The 23,098-nt window shown below is 39.0% G+C and overlaps 1 long non-coding RNA gene across 4 annotated transcripts in view; it reads left to right on the forward strand.

Annotated features, from left to right (window-relative positions):
* The first annotated feature begins 8,455 nt into the window (after positions 1–8,455).
* Positions 8,456–23,098, forward strand: part of LOC123583918 — a 179,587-nt gene continuing 164,944 nt past the window's right edge. For all 4 annotated transcript variants that reach the window (XR_006705047.1, XR_006705049.1, XR_006705046.1 and 1 more), the window contains exons 1-4: positions 8,456–8,507; positions 15,123–15,203; positions 16,605–16,695; positions 19,282–19,487. This is a non-coding gene — a long non-coding RNA (uncharacterized LOC123583918). The remainder of the gene's footprint in view (positions 8,508–15,122; positions 15,204–16,604; positions 16,696–19,281; positions 19,488–23,098) is intronic.

Raw genomic sequence — 23,098 nt, forward strand, 5'->3', positions numbered from 1 at the left:
GTTAAAATGCAAGAAATTACAAGTCTTGTGTCCCTCAGCAATATTCCACCATTTGACAGAGATATACGTAGGTAGGCATAACAAATTTCTGGATGCCTATGTCCATATTGTCATTTTTGTATAGTTTTAGTTTTGTATTAATTGTATTTTCTAACTTTCCTTCAATAAACACGTATTTAGGTTTTATATTTTAGATTTTATAAATATATTTTTATTTGTGTATTTATTCTTATGGAATAATAAGAAAGTTTAAAACATATTTAAGAGGATCAAATGAAAAATAGGAAGCCAACCATTATCGTTTAAGACTCAGTCTGTAGGGGCGCCTGGGTGGCTCAGTCGGTTAAGCAGCCGACTTCGGCTCAGGTCATGATCTCGCAGTCTGTGAGTTCGAGCCCCGCGTCGGGCTCTGTGCTGACAGCTCAGAGCTTGGAGCCTGTTTCAGATTCTGTGTCTCCCTCTCTCTGACCCTCCCCCGTTCATGCTCTGTCTCTCTCTGTCTCAAAAATAAATAAACGTTAAAAAAAAAAAAAGACTCAGTCTGTAAAATTCTAATGCAAGGACACCACACACACACACACACACACACACTGCATCTGAAGCCAAGAGAAACACATGATCTAATTTATTCCTGTGGGAGAGTATTATGATTAAGACAATGTTTAGGGAAACACATGATTTCTGTTCTCGTATGTATAGTGAAGGGGTGAAGGGTCAGGAGCGCCCCCAATGGCTTATGGTTCTAAAGGAAAGGAACATAGTCAGTGTGCCCTGCAAGCTTGTGACGGCAGGAAACATGTCAGCCATCTTCACTAATGTATTTCCAGAACTTAGCACAATGCCTGTTTATTCGCTGGCAGTATGGAGTTAATCATACCTACCTTTCAGTTGTTAGGAGGATTAAATGAACACAGGATTGAGACAATATAGTCTTTGACTGGTCTGGTTGTCTATTGTGTAACAAACAACCCAAGGTGTCGTGGCCGGAAATAACCACAATTATTATTTTGCCCTGTCGTTTAGGCGGGGCGCCGTGGAAATAGCTTGCTCCTGCTTCATTCGGGCTTCAGGTGGGGCGGTTTGAAAACAAGGCCTGTAATCACCTACAGGCTCAAGGCTTGCTCACTCATAGCTCTGGTGGTGATGCTGCCGTCAGTTGAGTCTGACTGGGGGGTCGTCAAGCCAGAGCACTTACATGTGACCTCCCCTTGTGGCCTGAGCTTCCTCACAATGTCATCCTTGGGTTGGAAGAGTGAATGTCCCAAGACTGAGAGCCAGAGAGAACTCCTATGATCTTGCCTTGGAAGTTTGCAGTGTTACCTCTGCCGTGTTGTCTTTGTTTAGGCGACATTCACAGTGGTCACCTCAAGTTCAAGAGGAAGGAAAGTAGACTCTACTGCTTGACGAAAAGTGTGCAGGACCAGGAATATGGCTGTGGCCTTTTACTTGAAAATACTCTTAACATCCTGACGCACAATGGGATACTGAAAATTTGACATAATTTTTATGTTAAGATGAGATGTTGGCTAGGTGTGATTAATCATTCTATTTCTGGTTAGGCTAACTTTCCTCAAATATGTCACTTTTTAATGACGGTGTAGCCTTTTATTTATTTATTTTAACGTTTATTTATTTTTGAGAGAGAGAGAGCCAGCAGGGGAGGGAGACATACAGAATCTGAAGCAGGCTCAGCACAGAGCCCCATGCAGGGCTTGAACTCACGAACCACAAGATCCTGACCTGAGCCAAAGTTGGATGCTTAACTGACTGAGCCACCCGACAGTGTGGTTTTTTATAGCAAGAAATTAGATTTTTCTGGTGTGAGAAGGTCCTGGATTCCTGGTGAGTAATCTGAATTTCCAGTAGAGATTTGAGAGTTAGATCATAATCACGCCCTTTCATTCTGGAACATTTATTTGAAATGAGAATGAAAATGAGCAAAATTACGGATGCATTTTCAAGCAAAGGCAAAAATAAGATTACTTCAGTACATGGGTGCATTTTGCTCAAGTGTGACAATGGGCAAGGGGTTGGGGGGTATCTCTATGGAAGCAGAGAGAACAAGTGCTATGGTTACTGTAACTACACAAGTTTTCCTGGGAACAGATTTTTAAATCCTATTTTGTGTTCACATTGGACTTCTGGACTTCTGAGCAGAATAAAGTAAAATTCCCTCCAGTGTTGAGGTAAAGGAGAGGTCTCTGCCTCCACTATTTGGACAGCTGGAACCCCCTCTCTTTAACCTCCTGGAACAGACAGGGTGCCGGCTTCCAGGCCCTGGGAGTATTGCATTTCCTCCTGCTCCGCGACTGAGAAAGGTGTGAGGAAAGCCTTTGTTTTAGTCCTTTAGAAGCTAGAATGACCACAAGCAAAGAGTTGTTGGATTCAGAGACCACACAAATGAAATAACTTGGGCATTAAAAACAATCATCTGTGTTTCTGAAGTGGGAAAAAAATGCTTCAGGTCTCTGTTTGATTGGTAAGTTCAGACATGTTTCAAGACGTGCATTCATTTACTCATTCATTTAATAAGTATTTATTGAAAGCCAACTATATGCTGGGTACCAAGCTGGATGCTCAACATAATAAGATAAGCAAAAGGAACAAGGTTCTTGCCCTTGCAGGTCTTATGGCTAGGAGAGACCAAATATGGGAATTCTGTTAGTCCTGAGGTTTAGAGTCGCTACAGTATAGCACAGGCTGGGATAGGAGCTGGGAAGAATTAAAGTCAATGGGTCAGTTATACTATGCCACCATGCATGATAGTTTCCCTGGGGACTCATAGCCTCAAAGGAGACCAGAAAACAGAGGTGAAGTTTCATGTCCATGGGGCCTGTGTCCAGAGACTGGCAGAGACTAGAATCTGAACCTGTAATAGAATCCCCATTTCAGGACCTAGAATGGGTAGATATGACCGCTTTCCAAAAGGAGGCAGAACACTACAGTTAATTATAGTTGGTGATTAAGATACAGGCAGATATTGGCCTACAGCAGAGGCAACATACTCTTTTTTTTTTTTTTTGAGCCACAATTATTTATTCCTAGAAATGGACTCTGAGGAAATAATCATAGGCGAGTGCAAAGATTTATTTACAAGGGTGCTTAATACAGATCTCTTTATAAGTAGGAAAAAGGAGGAAGAAGAAGAAGAGTTGAAGGAGAAGGAAGAAAAGGAAAAAAATGGGAAGATATTGAGCACCCCGATGAGGTAAATAAATGGGATACTTGTTACTGCACAATATTACACAATCCTAAAATAATGGTTACTAAAGACTATGAGAGGTCTTTTTTGTTGTTTAAATTATACCTATGAGGGATACAATGTTAGCAATACAACAAAATGTTAGCAATAAGTTTAACTGGCTATTAAGATTCCAGGTTATTTTATTTTATTCTATTTTTTTTTTAATTCGGATTCAAGTTAGTTAACATATAATGTAGTATTGGTTTCAGGAGTAGAATTTAGTGATTCATCACTTACATGTAACACCCAGTGCTCACCCCAACAAGTGCCCTCCTTAATGCCCATCACTCATTTAGCCCATGCCCCCACCCCACACCCCTCCAGAAACCCTCAGTTTGTTCTCTATAATTAAGAGTCTTTTATGGTTTGCCTCCATCTCTGTTTAATTTAATGTTTATATTTTGAGAGAGACAGACAGAGTATGAGTGGGCGAGGGGCAGAGGGATAAAGGGACACAGAATCTGAAGCAAGCTCCAGGCTCTGAGCTGTCAGCACAGAACCTGATGTGGGGCTCAAAATCATGAACGGTGGGATCATGACCTGAGCTGAAGTCAGATGCCTAACTGACTGAGCCTCCTAGGCACCATGCTTCCCTCTCTGTTTTTACCTTATTTTATTTTTCCTTCCCTTCCCCTATGTTCATCTGTTTTGTTTCTTAAATTCCACATATGAATGAAATCATGTGATATCTGTCTTTCTCTGACTGACTAATTTCGCTTAGCATAATACACGCTAGTTCCATCCATGTTGTTGCAAATAGCAAGGTTTCCTTCTTTTTGATTGCCGAGTCATACTCCATTGTATACATATATACCACATCTTCTTTATCCATTCATCAGTCGATGGACATTTGGGCTGTCTCCATAATTTGGCTACTGTTGACTGCACTGCTATAAACAGTGCATGTGCCCCTTCGAATCAACATTTTTGTATCCTTTCAATAAATACCTAGTAGTGCAATTGCTGGGTCATAGGGTAGCTATATTTTGAACTTTTTGAAGAACCTCCATACTGTTTTCCAGAGTGGCTGCACCAGTTTGCATTCCCACCAGCAGTGCAAAAGTGTTGCCCTTTCTCCACATCCTCGCCAGCATCTGTTGCTTCCTGAGCTGTTAATTTTAGCCATTCTGACATGGCCGCATCATGCTTCCTACCAGAGGAAGAGACGGAGAGAAAGAGAGAGTGGACCCCCTAACCCAGTGTTGAGACCATCTCTCTCTGTGGCCCTTTCCTACCCAAAATCAAAGCTCCTTATGTTCCATTTTGTCTTCTGTCTTCTCTGTGGTGAAGAATGGGTTTCAGAGTGAATCACATGAAACAAATACGGCTTTCCCTGAGTCTCTAGAGAGACCGAGTTATCCCCCAAGCTTTATTCCAAAATTTATTATTTTTTATAGCATCACTAAATGAAAAGATCACCTGAGAGCCAGAAATGTATCCAAAATGCTTAAAAGGGCACCAAAAATGTATTGGTTTCATCAAGATACCTGACAAACTTTCTCATGGTACCCTTGTACATAAACTTGAGAAATTAGATACCTAAGTGGCAAAAATATATCTCAACAATACTGATAAATTAACCAGTGCTAATCTGGACCTATGTTTCTTAGACTTGAGTGATATGTAGAGCCCTTGTAAAGGAAATCTAGTCCTAGACCTCTCAAATATTGATTTAGAATTTTAATTGTGATATTACTCAAGCATAAAAACCTAAAACTAGAAATAAGTAATTTGCGCTTACAGGCCTATTCAACAATAACTATTAAAATCATAACAAACACATAAAGCAAATAAAAACACAATATAAGTTAACAGTATTCATTTAACATGACAGATAAGGTTCACTGACACTAATGTTGAATTTAATTTTAAAATGATGAGGCTTCATGTCAGGTTCTATAACTTGCAACATTCTGGCTTCACTTGTTTCCAGTGCAGAAAAGGCTTACTTGCATAAATATGCTGTACAAACTGAAATTTAAAACCCCAAGGGTTTGTTTGATAGTGCGAGTTAGTCAAATGTTGTAATTTGTCAAAATTCTGTAAGCAAGAAATTCTTACATGCCAATTTTTATTAATTGCTAAAGATTAGCATCAAGGTTAATATTTTTAGGGAATTGAAATCCACATTAAATAGGAATTTAATCCATTTAGTTCTGGAAGTGGGAACAGAATTTCTTTACACTTACTATAACATTTGCTGCTAAATTGGCATTCGGGAAGAAAAGTTAAATATTATTTTCAAAACTATTCAATCAACAACAAGGATTTTTTTGAGCACATTTCTCAAGCTACTCTGCGCTCCGTGAACACAGATCTGTCATTACATTTCTCCAGTTGGACTGCCAGAAACCTTTCTTTGTGTAGGATGCCATGAAATTATTTAGTTTCCACACGGCATGAGCACAGTGGCGGGGATAAGCGTGAGCTCAAACACTAAGATGAAGTAGCGACACTCAGTGTTAAGACAATCACCAGATGATGAAGAATATGTTCACATTATTTTTTAAAGATCATCATTCAGTGTGAATCCACATTTAAAATTCTGATTTCAAAATTATTGCTCCGAGTGGATTTTTTGAGCATTTCATAGCTTAATGCTTGAAACTGCTCAACAAATGGTAACTATTCTATTATTGTTGTTGCTATTTATTTATTTAAAACATTTGGTTGGCAACATAGCCAAAAGAAAAGGGGCCAGTACCAGAGCAAGGATTCAGTCTTTTTTTTTTTAATCTTGTATTGACTCGCTAATTCAGCTTGGATATCAGCTTGGATATCTCTGTACCTAAGGTTTCCTATCAATGAATGAGACTGAAATCTTCTAGCATTGTTGGGAAAATCGTATGGGTTTAAGATTTGATTCAATAGATGTCTATTATGTAAAATCCCCAAGGTAAATCATACGGCATTTATGCCAGTGTCTGAAAATCAAACAATGCTGCACACATCTTAGATATTCCTTTAATAGACATGAGCCAATTTGTAGAAAATAAATTTCTCAGCAATAATAACAACAACAGGAAACCCACTCAGGAACAGAGCATCAAATCATTGCCCCCTGGACAACTTTTTTGTTATTCTACCAAACTATAGTGATTATTCTCAAATGAGACTTTCTGAAGCTGAGAAAATATTCAGTGAAGGAATTCTTTGAATTCATGAATAGGCTTCAGGGAATGTAAGTTTCTGAAATGTATCCAACATTTAGTGTGTGTGTGTGTGTGTGTGTGCGTGTGCGTGTGTGCGTGTGTGTGCGTGTGTGTGTACACATGCATGTACGTATCTGAGGGAGAAAGGTTTCCATCTCATCAGATTCACAAATGTGTATAAGAACCAACATGAATACGGACCACTGTTTTGGAATGAAACTCCTAACTCCTAATACCACTTGAGAATTAATGCTTCACTTTAACCTGAAACTAGGCTGTTTTTATGGAATCATTTTTCTAGGAATGCTCTCTAGGGTGCTCCAGTATTAGCTCTCACCATAATTATGTGATGCAAAGCATTAATAAATTTAATAAGGGCTTGTAACATCCTTCTTTATCTTGATCAAATATAAATAAAGACTCGAGATTAAATACTGGTACATAACTGCAACCCCTGAGCTGATGCACTGGACTGTGTTACTTGATTTGGAATTATAGTATTAACTAGCCAAAAATTTGTGGTGCTCCATAAACATGAACTTGACCTTTATAGATGAAACCCATTGAAATGACAGAGCATCTTTTTAGTTAGGTGAACACGAATCAGCATTTATCTGGGACTTAATAGCTGCAGCCTGGCTCTAGCCTTGTTCTTTTATTGAGGCATATTGTGAGATCCTAAGTGTGCAGTTCAATTTTGAGAAATGCTTACACTTACACCCGGTCAAGGTACAGAGCACTACTATTACTTTAGAAAGTTCCCTTGTTCCCCTTCTCAAGCATTCTCCTTTCTAGAGACTGATTTGGTTTCTCTCATGATGCCTTCCTTTATTTTAGAGTTTATCCTAATTTCTTATTTAGAAAACCACCCGACTGTAGCATAGACAATGTTTCCAACCTGTGTTTCCTAGAGTCTTAAAGATCCTTGAAGTTTGCGTGGGAGCCACTGTTGGAAGATGGGAGAGAGAGCTGAGGGAGAATCTCAGAGAGATCTAGACTCTTCCTCAACTCCTATTTCAACTGGAGCAGCTTCCTTTGAACTCTTTTATAAATTGGAATTCCATGTGGGATTGGTTGTAACAGGGGTTCTGCTTCTTTTAAAATATTATCTGGCAAGGCTACTGTGCCAAAAATAACTGCAGTGTTTAAATCGAGCCATTATAGAATCGAACTCTTACAATGGCAGTTTAGGCTTCGTAAGACCCAAGTGAGTGAGCGCAAGTCAGCAGTTGTGCAGAACGAAGTCTGACAACACAAGGTGGTTGCACATGGCAGCGAATAGCATAGGAATTGGGAAGGCAATTCCTGATTGTGTTCTCCAGGTCATGTAGAGTTTATTAATTCTGAGATGATGCTCTCGCCTTTTAGATCATATTTCCTCTAGTAAGACGATCACTTCTCCAGTACGATGATCAAGTCAATCTTTTGCCTTAAAATCAACTAGACTCAGACTGGCCAGAGACTCTTGTGACAGTATCTAACTAGGCATTACCCTATTTTCTCCCTAAAATCCAATTTCATTGCTTTGTGAATTTCAACCTAAAGTCTACTCGTACTTAGAAGTTTTCCTTCAATGTAAGAGACCATCAGTTGTGCACACTACAAATATTCTTGCATTTATGGCAGAAAAATACAGGAAACTGTCTGGAATAAAATGTATTTGTATGAATTATCAGTTCTTAGTTGCTTAAGTTTTATAAAGAACCTATTAGAGGAGGATCTTTGTTGGTTGGCTGTTTTGATGTAGCTTTTAATTTTATCTCCAAAATGATGGGGTGTAAACAATACTATTTTATATTTGTATCCCAATTTATAGTTTGCAAATATACCACATATTTGTTATAACAGCCCTTAAAAGTATGTATTATTACCTCCATTTGAATTTTTTTTTTAATGTTTACTTACTTTTTAGAGAGAAAGACAGAGTGAGCAGGGTAGGGGCAGAGAGCGGGGGAGACACAGAATCCGAAGCAGGCTCCAGGCTCTGAGATGTCAGCACAGAGCCTGACGTGGGGCTCAAACCCACAAACCTTGTGATCATGACCTGAGCCAAAGTCAGATGCCCACACGACTGAGCCACCCAGGCGCCCCTTATTATCTCCACTTTAAAGGTGAGTGAACTGAGGCACTGATAGCTTAAGTGACCTGCTCACAGAGGTAGAGAATACTAGAATTTAGTATCCATTTGAATTGCTAACTCACTAGTATTGTGTCATGTATCCAGTTTACCTGCATTTTTAGTACTGGTGTGTTTAGTTAAGAGACAATGAGTAGGCAACTGTCCTTATCCTAAGATCTCTGTGTCACCCCATTTATTAGCCCATTTTTAATGTTGTCTTTAGCTTTTAATGAAATTGGCATCTTCCCTCGTAAATATTTTTCAATTTTAATTTTAAAAAGCTGTTTCCATTGGGAGAGAAGAGGAAATCATTTCCAAAAACTTGAGAAAGTGCCAGGAAAAGCTAAATGATTAATTTCCCATAAACTGCATCAGGCATTTCATTTTGGCAAGTGACTCTGAATTAGACCTTCCTTAGATTGGAGATAAAAATCTTTGTGAGCTTCTCTGAACCAGGAAAAGCCATATTTAACTGGATGGTGGGAAAGACAAAAACATAGGAAAAGGGCTTCTGGGAAAAGACCCCCCCCTAGAATAAGTAGCCCCAGAAATGCCTATTAAATGCTCAGTGAACAAGCCAAGCTTTGCTAAAAAATGTGTCCAGCCTGATAAGCTGGCCAATGAAGGGCCAGATGATAAGCAAGGACTGAAAATATCATTTTGAGACAAATGATCACCTCACCGAATGCACCATTACTAACAATGTATACTCTCCATCAAAGAGGAAGCAAGCATTTAGTCACACGTGGGAGAATCGGGGCCGGAAAGGAGATATGAGTCTAGCAGAGGATAACATTACAGTCTTGGGTCAAGATGGAGCCATGAATCTGGATGAGTCATTGAAGGACTGAATTCCTTCAGATACCTTAGAGGAGAGTCAGTCAGGAGGAGGCTCACTGGCAGAGAAAGCCATTGACAAAGGGGGAGATGGGCAGAGGGACAAAAAAGGCTTTGCAGGTTGTTAGGATCCAAGACAGCCACAGGAGGGCAGCAGACGCAGCATAGATGGAAGTTCTTGAGTGTCCTTGAATGAAGCGTTTTCTCAAGATATAAACCCACCACAGAATCTACATTTAAAACTGCTGGGAGTCAATGAAATATTTTTTCATGAGTTTAATGCAATTTAACCTGAAATAACTTTTATGTGTAGTTTAAAGATTCAAAGATTTATGTAGAAGTGGGTCTTGTGAAAGGATTTTCCAAGTAGGGAAAAACCAGAAGATGCTTTCTTCCTTTCCTTATTTTCTCTTTGTCTGCTATGATGGGTAGAGAATTCTAGGATTAGTAATTAAGAATTCAGGACAAAGCCTATGGCCTTTCTTCGATGTTGTGGAAAGCAGGCAGCTAAAGATATACTAACATTTCCAATCAAAACATAGGATGAATGAAAGTGTACCTGAGGAAATTGACAATTGGTTGATGAAACTACTTAATTGCCTAATTAAGTAGTTAGTTAAACTGCTTAATAAAATTATGCCTGGGGGCTGCAATAAGGCTCCTTCCAGAAAGGACTCTCTTACCTACTCCTTGTGCTCCTATGAGTTTTCAAAAGTTGTATGGAGGAAAAAGCCTAGATTTTTGTTTAAATCACTTTTCTCTTCAAAAAGCAAAATGAGAATCCTTAACTGAAAAAGAAAATATGATTCTAGTAGGTCATCTGAGTGGTCCCCAGAATAGACATGTTGATTTGTTACTAGCTAATTTTGACCTGTGAACGGACCGAATTACTTCAATTTAAGGACAGGAAGACTTCTTCTTTAGGAAGACTTCAAGTTTAGAGGAAGTGGGTGAATCTACTCTATAATGTTGGGAGAGTGACCAAAAGACCAACTAAAATGAAAAATACTAATTTTTTTTCATAGAATATATTCCTCTCACTATTGTCTCTTGAGGCCTGAATTCCCTGCTTTTTTTTATTTTTATAAAACTCTGCTAAGGTATCAAACACAAATAGACATTAACCAGGAATTCCCATCCTAGGAAAGGATTCCCAGAAATGATCAGAGATGCAAAAGGTGACTTACGTTTAATGATGTCTTAAGAGATGAGTGTCGGGGCGCCTGGGTGGCTCAGTCGGTTGAGCGTCCGACTTTGGCTCAGGTCGCGATCTCACTCTGTCTCTGTCTCTCTCTGTCTCAAAAATAAATAAAACGTTAAAAAAATTAAAAAAAAAAAGAGATGAGTGTTTTACTTACATTTGAGAATGTGAAAATAACACAAAAATCCTATTTCAAGCCTTTGCATGATTTGTTTTTCACAACAAGCCTAGGAGAGAGGTGTTACTATTATATCCATTTTACATATGAGGAAACTAAGGCTCCAAGAGGTTAAGCAACTTGTCCATGACCACAGACCGAAAAAGTGGAGTTGGAAGGGCACCTGGGTGGCTCAGTTGGTTAAGCGTCCAACTCTGGCTCAGGTCATGATCTCGTGGCTCGTGAGTTTGAGCCCCACATCTGTGCTGACAGCACAGAGCCTACTTCTTCAGATTCTCTGTCTCCCTGTCTCTCTGCCCCTCTCTTGCTTGTGTTCTCTCTCTGTCCCAAAAATAAATACACATTTAAAAAAAAAGAATAAAAATGGGGCGCCTGGGTGGCGCAGTCGGTTAAGCGTCCGACTTCAGCCAGGTCACGATCTCGCGGTCCGTGAGTTCGAGCCCCGCGTCGGGCTCTGGGCTGATGGCTCAGAGCCTGGAGCCTGTTTCCGATTCTGTGTCTCCCTCTCTCTTTGCCCCTCCCCCGTTCATGCTCTGTCTCTCTCTGTCCCAAAAATGAATAAACGTTGAAAAAAAAAAAAAAAAAAAAAGGAAGAAACAGCTCCAGAAACCCTGGGGTTCATATGATTTTAGTTCACAGCTCTTCAGGCTGTAGAAGTTATACAAGTCCAGGAAAAGTCTTCTTAAATTTCTTATAGAATTCTGAGGTAAAAAACAAAATAAAACAAAAACAAAACAACAACAACAACAACAACAACAACAACAGAGGTATCCCTATAGCCTCGTGATGAAGGTAGGTCTGTCTAGATTTTTTTTTTTAAACCTTCTATTAAAGAAACAGCCAACTCACTTTGGTCCAGCTCCAACTGCTCTTTCCCTGGTCCCAGTGGAAATGCAAAGCCTCTGCCTTATTCCTGCTCAGGCCGACTGGCAAGTCCGTATTTTGTTCTTGCTTTTTTCATGAAGGCATCATTTTTCACAAGAAAATGCGTAATTGATTGTACGTGTGCACATCACACCCACGCCTGGGGAACCCTAACTGGATAGTCCACAAGAGGCAGTTGCCTAATTTGCAAGCACAGCCTCAAAAAGTAAAACAAGAATAACCATACTCATCAAATTCCCAAATGATTGGGACCAGCTATACCTTGCATGCCTTCTAGGATCCAGCAGCACCATGAAATTATTTTGGCTTAGAAACTCTGCTTGGTTTTTACCTTTTATTTGTTCAGTCTCTCCTTCTCAGCACCTTGAAATGGTAGAAGTCTACCATTTCTACCCAGTAGAAGTCAGTGGTCCTGCTGAGTGAACCAACCCTGTTTGAGTCCTGAGCAGAAAACGATGAATCGTAGTTATTCTCAACATTAGGTGTTTTCTAAAACTCTTAGCCTTGAAATGTATTGAGACTTTGAATCCTCTAAATAAACATTAAGTGAGAGTGGTATTTTGGTTACGTGATATATGTTAATTTTTAAAGTTAGGAAAAGTAGATAAGTCTGAAGAAAAGTAAAAACCACGTAAATGCTATTGGTTTAAGATAAATTCTGTTAACATATTGTGACAGGTCCTTTGGTTTTGTGTTTTTGTGTGTGGGTGCACATTTTTATTTATTCTTTAAACCTTTAACAGGTATTTGTTGTGTGTAAGCCATGCTGTAGGAACCAGGTATAGAAAATACAGTGCTAAAAATAAAGTCCTTCCTTTCATGGAGCTTATATTCTAGGATATTTTATAAAAAGTGAATCCTCCTGGGGCACCTGGGTGACTCAGTCAGTTGAACGTCAGACTTGATTTCAGCCCAGGTGCTGATCCCAGGGTTGTGGGATTGAGCCTCACGTCAGGCTCCGTGCTGAGCTTGGGGCCCACTTAAGATTTTCTTTCTCTCCCTCTGCCCCTCTCCCCTGCTTGTTCTCTCTCTCTCTCTCTTTAAAAAGAAAAAGTGTATTCTTCCACATCTGCAATTTTAAAACTTGCTTTTTATCAATTTAAAATGTACTTCACATCATTCATGCTAAATACAGATCTATGCAGTAACTTTAAATGACTGTTTAATAGGTTAGCATTAGAGTGCTAGCTTTTTTTATCCAGTTCCATAATTTGAACAGATAGTTTCCATTGTGTTTTGCTATTATTGCAGGAACAACTTTTTGGAGGAATTTTGTACATTGGCACATAAATAAACAGACACGTTTACTCAATTACATCTATAAGATAAATTTCTTGCTCCAGTATTTTGAGTTCTAGACTGTAGGCCTCTTTCCACACCAGTATGTAGATCTATTTTATCATTATCTTTATATTGCCTTCTATGCATAGTCCATTTTCTAAAAGCAGTTCCCTACTTATTATTATTATGAAAAGTGAAGAAATAAGTATTCTTGTGCCCATACCTAGGTACATTTCTATGAGTACTCATTCCCTTGTTTAAATAAACTTTAAAAATGAAATATAGACTTGGTATAAAAAAAAAAGTAGAGAAGCATATTAAATGGAAAGTCTAAGCTCCATCCCATCTCCTGTTCAACTCTTTGGAGTTAAGGAGTTCAACTCCTGGGGTTCAATCACAGACATTATCTATGCATTTATTTCTTTTATGAATTTCCTCCACATATCCTGTATGCGCTAATGCTGTTTTCAATCACATAGCATCCATTCTCTCTTGTTTGCAACAGCACTCTGATTTTGTGGAGTGCCCACTCTTCCCCCAGTAAATCTGCTCCAGCTACCCTGGCTTCCCCATTGTTCTTCACACACATAAAAATGAACTAATATTCTAGTTTCAGGGCTTTTGCATTTGTCACTGCCACTGCCTGGAAAGCCTACTCCTAGATCCTCACAACTGTCCTCCTTAATCCTTTAGGTCTTTGCCCAACGTTTATCTTGTCAGTGAGGTATTCCCTAGTTGTGCCATTTAAAATGGCAGTCCCCACCATAGCAACATCTTTCTAAATAGATCTCCTGATGTCTCTTGGGACTACATCAAAATAAAAAGCTTCTGCACAGAAAAGAAAGCAATCAACAGAACAAAAAGCCAACTTTCTGAATGGGAGAAGGTATTTGCCAATGGCATATCTGTTAAAAGATTGGTATCCAGGGGCGCCTGGGTGGCGCAGTTGGTTAAGCGTCCGACTTCAGCCAGGTCACGATCTCGCGGTCCGGGAGTTCGAGCCCCGCCTCAGGCTCTGGGCTGATGGCTCAGAGCCTGGAGCCTGTTTCCGATTCTGTGTCTCCCTCTCTCTCTGCCCCTCCCCTGTTCATGCTCTGTCTCTCTCTGTCCCAAAAATAAATAAACGTTGGAAAAAAAAAATTAAAAAAAAAAAAAAAAGATTGGTATCCAAAATATATAAAGAACTTCTACAACTCAACACCCAAAAAACAAATAACCTGATTAACAAATGGGGAGAAGACCTAGACATTTCTCCAAAGAAGACATCCAGATGGCTCACAGGCACATGAAAGGATTCTCAACATCACTCATCATCAGGGAAATACAAATCAAAACCACAATGAGATACCACCTCACACCTGTCAGAATGGTTAAAATAAAAGACACAAGAAACAGCAAGTATTGGCAAGGATGTGGAGAAAAGCGAATCCTCTTGCACTGGTGGTGGGAATGCAAACTGGTGCAGCCCCTGTGGAAGAAGGTATGGAGATTAGTCAAAAAATTGAAAATAGAACTACCATATGATCCAGTAATTCCACCACTGGTTATTTACCTAAAGAATATGAAAATACTAATTCAAAACCATATATGCACCCTCATGTTTATTGTGTATTACAGCATTATTTATAATAGCCAAATTATGGAAGCAGCCCATGTTCATCTGTAGGTGAATGGATAAAGAAGATGTGAGTATATATATGAATATGCACACACACACACACACACACACACACACACACAATGGAATAATACTCAGCCTTAAAAAGAATGAAATTTCCATTACAACAACATGGATGGATCTAGAGGGTATAATACTAAGTGAAACAAGTCAAAGAAAGACAAATACTACGTAATTTCACTCAAACATGGAATTTAAGAAACTAAACAATCAAAGAGAAAAAGAAATAAACAACAACAACAAAAACCCAGACTCTTACATAATAGAGAACAAACGGGTGGCTACCAGAAGGGAAGTGGGTGGGAGGATGGGTAATGTATAGAATTGTTGAATCACTATATTGTATACCTGAAATTAATATAACAATGCACATTATACTGGAATTTAAAAAAACAAGCAATTTTCTAAAAAAGTGGCGGGCCCCTGGCCCCTCACTTCCACCACTCCCTTCATGATTCTACTCTCCTCTAGGGCATTCTTCATCATCTCACTTTCTGTGTATCTTACCGATTGATTGATTGATTTGTTATTTGAACCCTCCCACTAGGATGCAAGTTCCAGGAAGACAAGAATTATTGTCTATTTTGTCCACTGTTATATCCTCAGTGCCAGAAGAGATAATAAATAGGTACTCAACTGATATTTATTTAATACATGAATGAATAGTATTGAAGGGCACCCATAAGTTTGGGGCTATTTAGACATTATTTTGAATCTCACCTTATTGAGGTCACAATGGCTGTGTGATCTTGGACAAATTTCTTAAATTGTCTAAGCTTCAGTTCCTTCATCTATAAAAACAGCAGAATTAAAATTACTTTATATGGTGTTAAAATGGATCAGAAAGATTCAATCATGATGTGTCTAGAACAGCAGAGCTTCCTTTTTTCATCCTCTTCCTCCTTCTTCCTCTGTACTTCTCCCTCCCCCTCCTCCTCCTTTCCTCCTCTTCTTTAGGTTACTATTTTGAAGTAAAAAGCATACCATTGATAATTTTCTTCCCTAGAGTTCCAACTTGTTATTTAGCGTCTGGGAGCTTCCCTCTGTAGTAAGCTGACCCATCTTACCCTTCAGTGTGTCCCAGCATTACAATGCAGGTGACACTGCCAGTTCAATAGTGATCTGCCACTAGGACATTTGAATACAGGGACACCGTGACCTCCTTCTACACAGTTTGGGATAGCCATAAAGGTTGGTCCAAGTTTAAAGTCACTCATGTCCACAAAAACCTGGAACAGTTCCAATGTTTCCCTCAGAGTTTGGGAGACACATTCTTGGTTCACACACTCAAACAGCTGTCTCATTCCTAGTTCACAACAGCCAGGAATAAATTAGTGGAAGAAGAATCCCACTTGGTTCTTTGGGATTCAAGAGAAGGAGAAATGACCCATTCACATTTCTCGCAGACTAATTCCCAGAAACTTTGGGTCAAGACCCCATCTCCAAGTTTGTTCATTACCACATTTCCATTCTCTCAACAAACATTTTTTTTTTAAAGTAACACTAGAGGGAAGTCACCATCAAATGTGCCATGCAGATTCTTTCTGCAAAGACAATTATTACACCTAGTTATAAAGTCGTAAAAGCTATTTATTGAGACGTTATCTGTGTCAGGCAGTCTGCACAGAAACTCAAATCCAAAATGATAATGCAAGGGCATGATGAAATCTACATTACAGATGAGAAAATAGATTCAGAGGCATTAGCTATCCAAGGTCACAAACTACATAATGACTGAGCCAGGAATCAAACCCAATGCTGCCAAACTCCAAAGCCTATGATTTTTGCAATAGTTTATATTGTCTCTGGATATTATAATCTAGAGAGGAAAATACAAAGTTTGTCAATAATACAAGCTGTATGGAAATTATTCAGTTGCATCCAAGAAGCATTTCTGGGTGTGTAAAACCCTATTAGGTATTCAAAGGGGGTATAACTTGAATAAGGTAAAGTCTATCTACACCTTTTGTAGGGGACGGAGCTTGAATATATGCTATAATTAACAGTAGAGAAACTTCTCTCTACTTAGGATCAGAGAGGTCATCACAGATGATGTCAGGTATCCAAGTCTGGAAGACTGAGGAAATTTCAGCATGCAGACAAAGGTAGAAAGAACACAGGTAAAGCAGAGGCCTGACAGTATTGAGCATGAGTCTGAAGGGACAAGAGTTGAAGTGGTCTGAAGGAGTGAATGTAAAGAGGTTCCCAATGGGAGCCACATCATTGCCAAGAAAGGGATCTATCCTGGCCTGATAGAACAGGAAGCGTGAGCCGAATGAGGCCACAGCAAAGATGTAGCAGGTGAGGGGAGTGTGGGTGTAGAATGTCTGTGAATCACATTCCTGGGCGTGGCCAACGGGAAGGATGTGGTAATAATATGGAGGCGACTGTGTTAGAACTAGCTGTCCCCAAGGTTCTAGGTGGAACTGTGGAGTGAAAGGCTCATTTAGACGGGCTCAAAATGTCCCTTTTCAGCAATCCAGCCTACAAGTCTGAATCGCAAAACTTTCGATCTAGCGGTAGGATTACTTTGAAATTGCCTCACTAGAGTGGGGGCCTGGTCTTGGGTGACAGGGATGGTGGGGAGCAGCCTTGGCTTGGTAGTATGACGGGAGAATACACCTCCAAGTGGTACTAATGAAAGGTTTAAAATCTTCCAGGCCAGTGTGTTATCCCAAGAGATCAATGAAAGCCCTCATGGAAAACATGGCTAAAGCAGATGCATTCGTTTTTGTTTTTTTTTTTAATTTTTTTTAACGTTTTTATTTATTTTTGAGACAGAGAGAGACAGAGCATGAATGGGAGAGGGACAGAGAGAGAGGGAGACACAGAATCAGAAGCAGGCTCCAGGCTCTGAGCCATCAGCCCAGAGCCCGACGCAAGGCTCGAACTCACGGACCGTGAGATCGTGACCTGAGCTGAAGTCGGACGCTCAACCGACTGAGCCACCCAGGCGCCCCGATGCATTCGTTTTTAATGCTCTTCTAAGTAATGGCTCCTGAAAGTATTCTTTTTTTTTAATTGCAATACAACTGACATTAACATTGTTGTAGTTTTAGGTCATAATTATTTGATTTCTCCTTCTTCTTATTTTACTGAAGCCAGGCAGACCTAAGGAAAACTCAGAGTAGATTTAACTCAGATATTTTTTCTTTTTTTTTTTTTTTTAGTCACAGTATTTATCGTTAGTTTAAACATGGAAATAGAAGATCATAAAAGCATATTATTATTCTGGTGGAAATGGAAAAGTGAAAGGACTGCTTAGACGAGATCGTACTGATTTATTGTCGTTCTGAATTATTTACATGCAATATGCTTAAATGTATTATTTGACATTGGAAATGTATATTAATAACTGACTCTGATATGTTTACTTGTGTAATGTTGCTATTAAGGTACATATCAGATGTTTTAAGCATATGGGCTTTAAATGTGCTTGTGATTGTCATGTTTTCTTAGAGTTCTGGGTATCACACACAAAATATGTAGTCACATGCTTTCATTAAAAAAAATTTTTTTTGACATTTATTTATTATTGAGAAACAGAGAGAGACAGAGCATGAGCAGGGGAGGGGCAGAGAGAGAGCAGGAGACACAGAATCTGAAGCAGGTTCCAGGCTCTGAGCTGTCAGCACAGAGCCCAACACAGGCCTCGAACTCACAAACCGCGAGATCATGCCCTGAGCCAAAGCTGGTCGCTTAACCGACTGAGCCACCCAGGCGCCCCAGGAGCTTTATTTTTTAAACCCCATTGGCAAAGAAAGCCCAACCGAGTGATGAGGGTCAGTGCTACTGAGGTTTGCCCCATTCTCTAAAGCAGAAGAGGCAGATTTGAGTGGAGAACACTGATTCTTCAAAGCGACGAATGCCTGTCTCAAAGCAATGACCCAGAGGCACATGAAACACAGGGGCTTCACCTTTCTTACTATCAGAATCTGGCCTCATTCAGCGAAGAGTCTCCTTGATCTTGCCGGCGATACCGTTCCTTTCTGCTTCGTGCTTGCAGAGCTGGGGGTAAAGGAATCCGGATACAGACTAGATGCTCCTGCCACACTGTTGCTGCTACTACAAATACCACCCCGGCTTCAACCACTAGCTAAGATTTCCTATTCGCTAGGCTTCATTCTAAGGGTTTACATGTCTTACCTCATTTAACCATTATAACAACCCTATCAAGTAGCTGTTATTATCTCCATTTTACAGAGGAAGGTAACACAGCAAGGATATGTAAGTTACTGCTAGTAACTGGTACAGTGTGAATGATCTAACGTAATCCATGTTATCAATTAAAGCATCAATGTTGTACTCTTTTAAAAACGTTCGCTGGACATACTCCATAGTAAAATGTCCTCTAAGGAAATTGACTGAATAACTGAGTCATTTGGCGAACTTCGACCCCGCCATATTTCCCTATCTCCCCAAATAGCACAATTCAGCTTTTTTTTGTTTTTCGTTTTTTTTTTTTTTTTTTTTTTTTTTTTTTTAAGTAAGCAGATTTCTAGTCAGGAACAAAGTGGAGTTATTTTTCTGTTACCATGACTATTTAGGATTGGTCTCTTTTGTCTAGTTGTTTAAAGGTAGGTTAATAAAAGGGAGTTCACATTCTGTGCCTGAGAATTTTGTTTTGCTTTGTTATATTGGATTTCTTTCGAGAGGACATTACACTTTACATGAAAGTGATTTGAATTCTCTGACCCTCATTCCAGTATAGAAAGAGGGGATAAACACCAGATTCCAGAAGGGCACACTGTCGCTCACCTATATACTGTACCTCGCGCTTGGGGCGATGATATTTTAAGCCTTGGAGAAAGACTTGGAAGTACAGCAGCACCAGCTGGCAGTTAAAACAAAAATTGCGTTTCTGGAAAATCGTTCTAGTATGACTCAAGAAGATGTGGAACTCTTCGTGCAGGTAAGAGATGAAGATACGGTTGTTTTCAGAGTCGTAAGACTGCTACCTATGCAGAGAAGCCATTGGATGTGAGATTCTGTGCAATAACTTCCTTCGTTGAGACTACATATAGTTTACCCAAACAGGAAACTACATCTTAGCTGCGGGCCAGACAGGGAAGAGTAGGAATAAGAAATCATGCAGGCTGGAAAGAGGAAAGAAAGCAGCAGATAACAGGAAGGTGGAGGAAGGTGGAAGTCAGAGAAGGAATAAATTACAACGCAATCACCACATGAGTATAAAAACTAAAAATATTCTGATTGAAACGATCGTTTTCAGTATTCCATATAAAGTGCAGACAGATGTTCTGAAAAGGAGATCAGACTTTGGCAGGAAATACGGCTTAGTTCTCTTCCACTTTTTCCAGAGATTGTTACGGTCTAAATTCTGGGCACATTTCCCTTAAATCTTTCCTTATGCTATCTTTTGTGGTAGAGTAAATATAATTTTAATGTAGGCATTCTTATCACTCTTTTTCTTTACCGTTTGTACAGTTTATGTCTTTCCCGACTTTAATGTCACAAAAACATCTTCCTAAACGTTCTTCTAAAAGTCTTAAAATTTTGGGTTTTTTTTTTTTTACATTTAAATAGTTAATTTCTAATTAAATTATTAACCTGGATTGTGTATGCATGTGTGTGTCTGTGTATGTGTAAAGTAGGATCTAGCTGAACGTATTTTTTCTCTATAAAGAGTCCATTGTTCCAGAACAATTTACTGATTAATTCATTATTTCTCATTACTTTTAGTGTTACCTCTATCGTATTCTGGGTTCTCATTTGGACATAAATTTGTTTCTGGCTTTTGATTCTATTCCCTCCTATTTAAATTACAATAGCCTTGCAAAAAGTCCTGGAATAAACTTTCCTATTCTTGGGTTTAAATTTCAAGGTCAGATTGTCAAATTTATGATGGATTCTGCTGGGGTTTTGACTGAAATTTCTTTGAATTTGGGGAGAACTATTATGTGATGATATTGACTATTCTTAAAGACAAACTGGAATCACTTAGTATAAAGGAATCATGTAATGCAGTCTTTTACGGCTGGCTTCTTCTATTTGGCATGATTTTGTTTCATTTTATTTTGTTGGGGGGTTGAGTTTGTTTTTTTAGTATAGTTGGCATACAATGTTACATAATTTCAGGTGTATAACAGTGACTTGAGAAGTTTATACATTATGTTCACAAGTAGCTACAGTCTGGATGCATCACTATTACAATATTATTGACTATATTTCTTATGCTGTGCATTTTATTCCTGTGACTTATTTATTCTGTAACTGTAATCCTGTATCTTCCACGCCTCTTCACCTATTTTCCCAACCTCCCACCCCCTCCCCTTTGGCAACCATAAGTTTATTCTCTGTGTTCATAGTCTGATTCTATTCTTTATTTGTTCATTTGTTTTTTGTTTTATTATATATTCCGTTTATGAGTAAAATCATACGGTATTTGTCTTTCTTAATCTAATTTATTTCACTTGGCATAATACCCTCTAGATCTGTCCATGTTGTCTCAAATAACACAAGACATCCTTTTTATGGCTGTGTAGTATTCTATAATGTAGCTGATAGATGGATGGATAGATACATACATACATATATACATACATATGTACATACATACCAACCACATCTTCCTTATCCATTTGTCTATTGGTGGACACAGGTTGCTTCCATATCTTGGCTATTATTAACAATGTTGCAATAAATATAGGGATGTGTATATCTTTTCCAATTAGTGTTTTTATTTTCTCTGGGTAAACAATAGTGGAATTATTGGATCATATGGTATTTCTAATTGTAATTTTTTTTTTAATTTTTTTTTCAACGTTTATTTATTTTTGGGACAGAGAGAGACAGAGCATGAACAGGGGAGGGGCAGAGAGAGAGGGAGACACAGAATCTGAAACAGGTTCCAGGCTCCGAGCCATCAGCCCAGAGCCTGACGCGGGGCTCGAACCCACGGACCGCGAGATCGTGACCTGGCTGAAGTCGGACGCTTAACCGACTGCGCCACCCAGGCGCCCCTCTAATTGTAATTTTTTGAGGAACCTCCATACTGTTGACATTAGGCTACATTACTGCATTTATCAGTATGTCTTTTCTTTTTATTGCTGAGTAGTATTCTATTATATATCTATACCAAAATTTGTTAATCCATTCACAGTGATGAGCCTTGAGTTGTTTTTTAGGTTTGTCTATCATAAATGAAGCTGCTACAAATATTTTATATGTAAGTATTTGTGAGGAAACATGTTTTTATTTTGTTTTGGTAAATGCCTAGGGAAGGAATTACTATGGAAATTACTATGTGAAATGAACTATGCGGGTGAGTATGTATGACTCTATAGGAAACTGCCAAACAGAGTGGTTCTCCAGAGTGGTTATGTCATTTTACACTCCATTCAGCAAAAGTTAAAATTCAATTGCTCTACACCCCACCAAAAAAATGATGTTGTAAAGTCTCTTAGCCCATCTAATGATATCTCAATGTGATTTTCATTTGCACTTCCCTAATGACTATTTATCTTGAGCATTTTTATGAGATTATTGGCCATTTTTATATCATCTCTTGTGAGTGTCTGCTCAAATCTTTTGTCCTTGTTTTCATTTGTCTTGTTAATGCAGAGTTATAAGTGTTTGGTATACATTTTGGGGAAAAGCACTTTGTCAGGCATATGAATTGCCAATATTTGCTCCTAGACTGTGGATTGATTATCATTTTATTTGTGGTTTCTTTTGAAGAGAATTGTATTTTTTTTTTATAAATTCTAGTCTATAATTTTTTCTCTTAAGGGTTGTGCTTTTTGTGTTCTATTTAAGAAGTTTTCAGCTACACTAAAGTCACAAAGATTTCCAGAAGTTTTATAGTTTGGTTTTTATATGTATCTATACGATACATTTCAAGTTATTTTTGGTGAATTGTGTGAGGTAAGCATCAAGATTTGGTGGTGGTGTTCTTAATGCGCACAACCTGTTGTATCAAAATCACTTGTTGAAAAGACTGGCTGTTTTTTCATAGATTGCCATGGCAACTTTGTCCAAAGTCGATTGACCAAAGTCGACTTGTCCAAAGTCGATTGACCGGGCTCCCGTAATGGGTAAGGTAGAGTAAGCACACTGCACGCTTTCTGCCCCCCGGAATGTAACTATAAAATCTAGAGAGAATATATAGATCAGGTATTTGAAGAATCTGAGAAGTAAATAGTAGCAGCAAGATATTGAGGAAGAACACCAGAATTTGAAGCACTGTACTACTGGCAGCGAATTAACCATTTTCCCCGCTCTGGTATCCACCCCCCCAGACTAACCTTAATGCACTCAAAAGTCAGAAGTGAATAGTCAGAGAGCTCTTGGAGACACCCTCTAGTTCTGGCTCAGGAGCAGGAAGAGAGCTCTTATGGCTCAGAGAACGTGTGGAAATTCTCCCATTTATTCCTTTTCTTCATTGTCTTGCACCCAGGCTGTCAGGCAATCCTAGGGTGGTGACAAAAGCAACAGTGGAAGCAATAAGGAAGCCACAAGAGGCAAAGTTCTGAGGGAAATTCTGTTCCCTGAAGTTGTAGTTTC

The sequence above is a fragment of the Leopardus geoffroyi genome, chromosome B3 (genome assembly GCF_018350155.1).
Source record: "Leopardus geoffroyi isolate Oge1 chromosome B3, O.geoffroyi_Oge1_pat1.0, whole genome shotgun sequence".
Taxonomy (NCBI): domain Eukaryota; kingdom Metazoa; phylum Chordata; class Mammalia; order Carnivora; family Felidae; genus Leopardus; species Leopardus geoffroyi.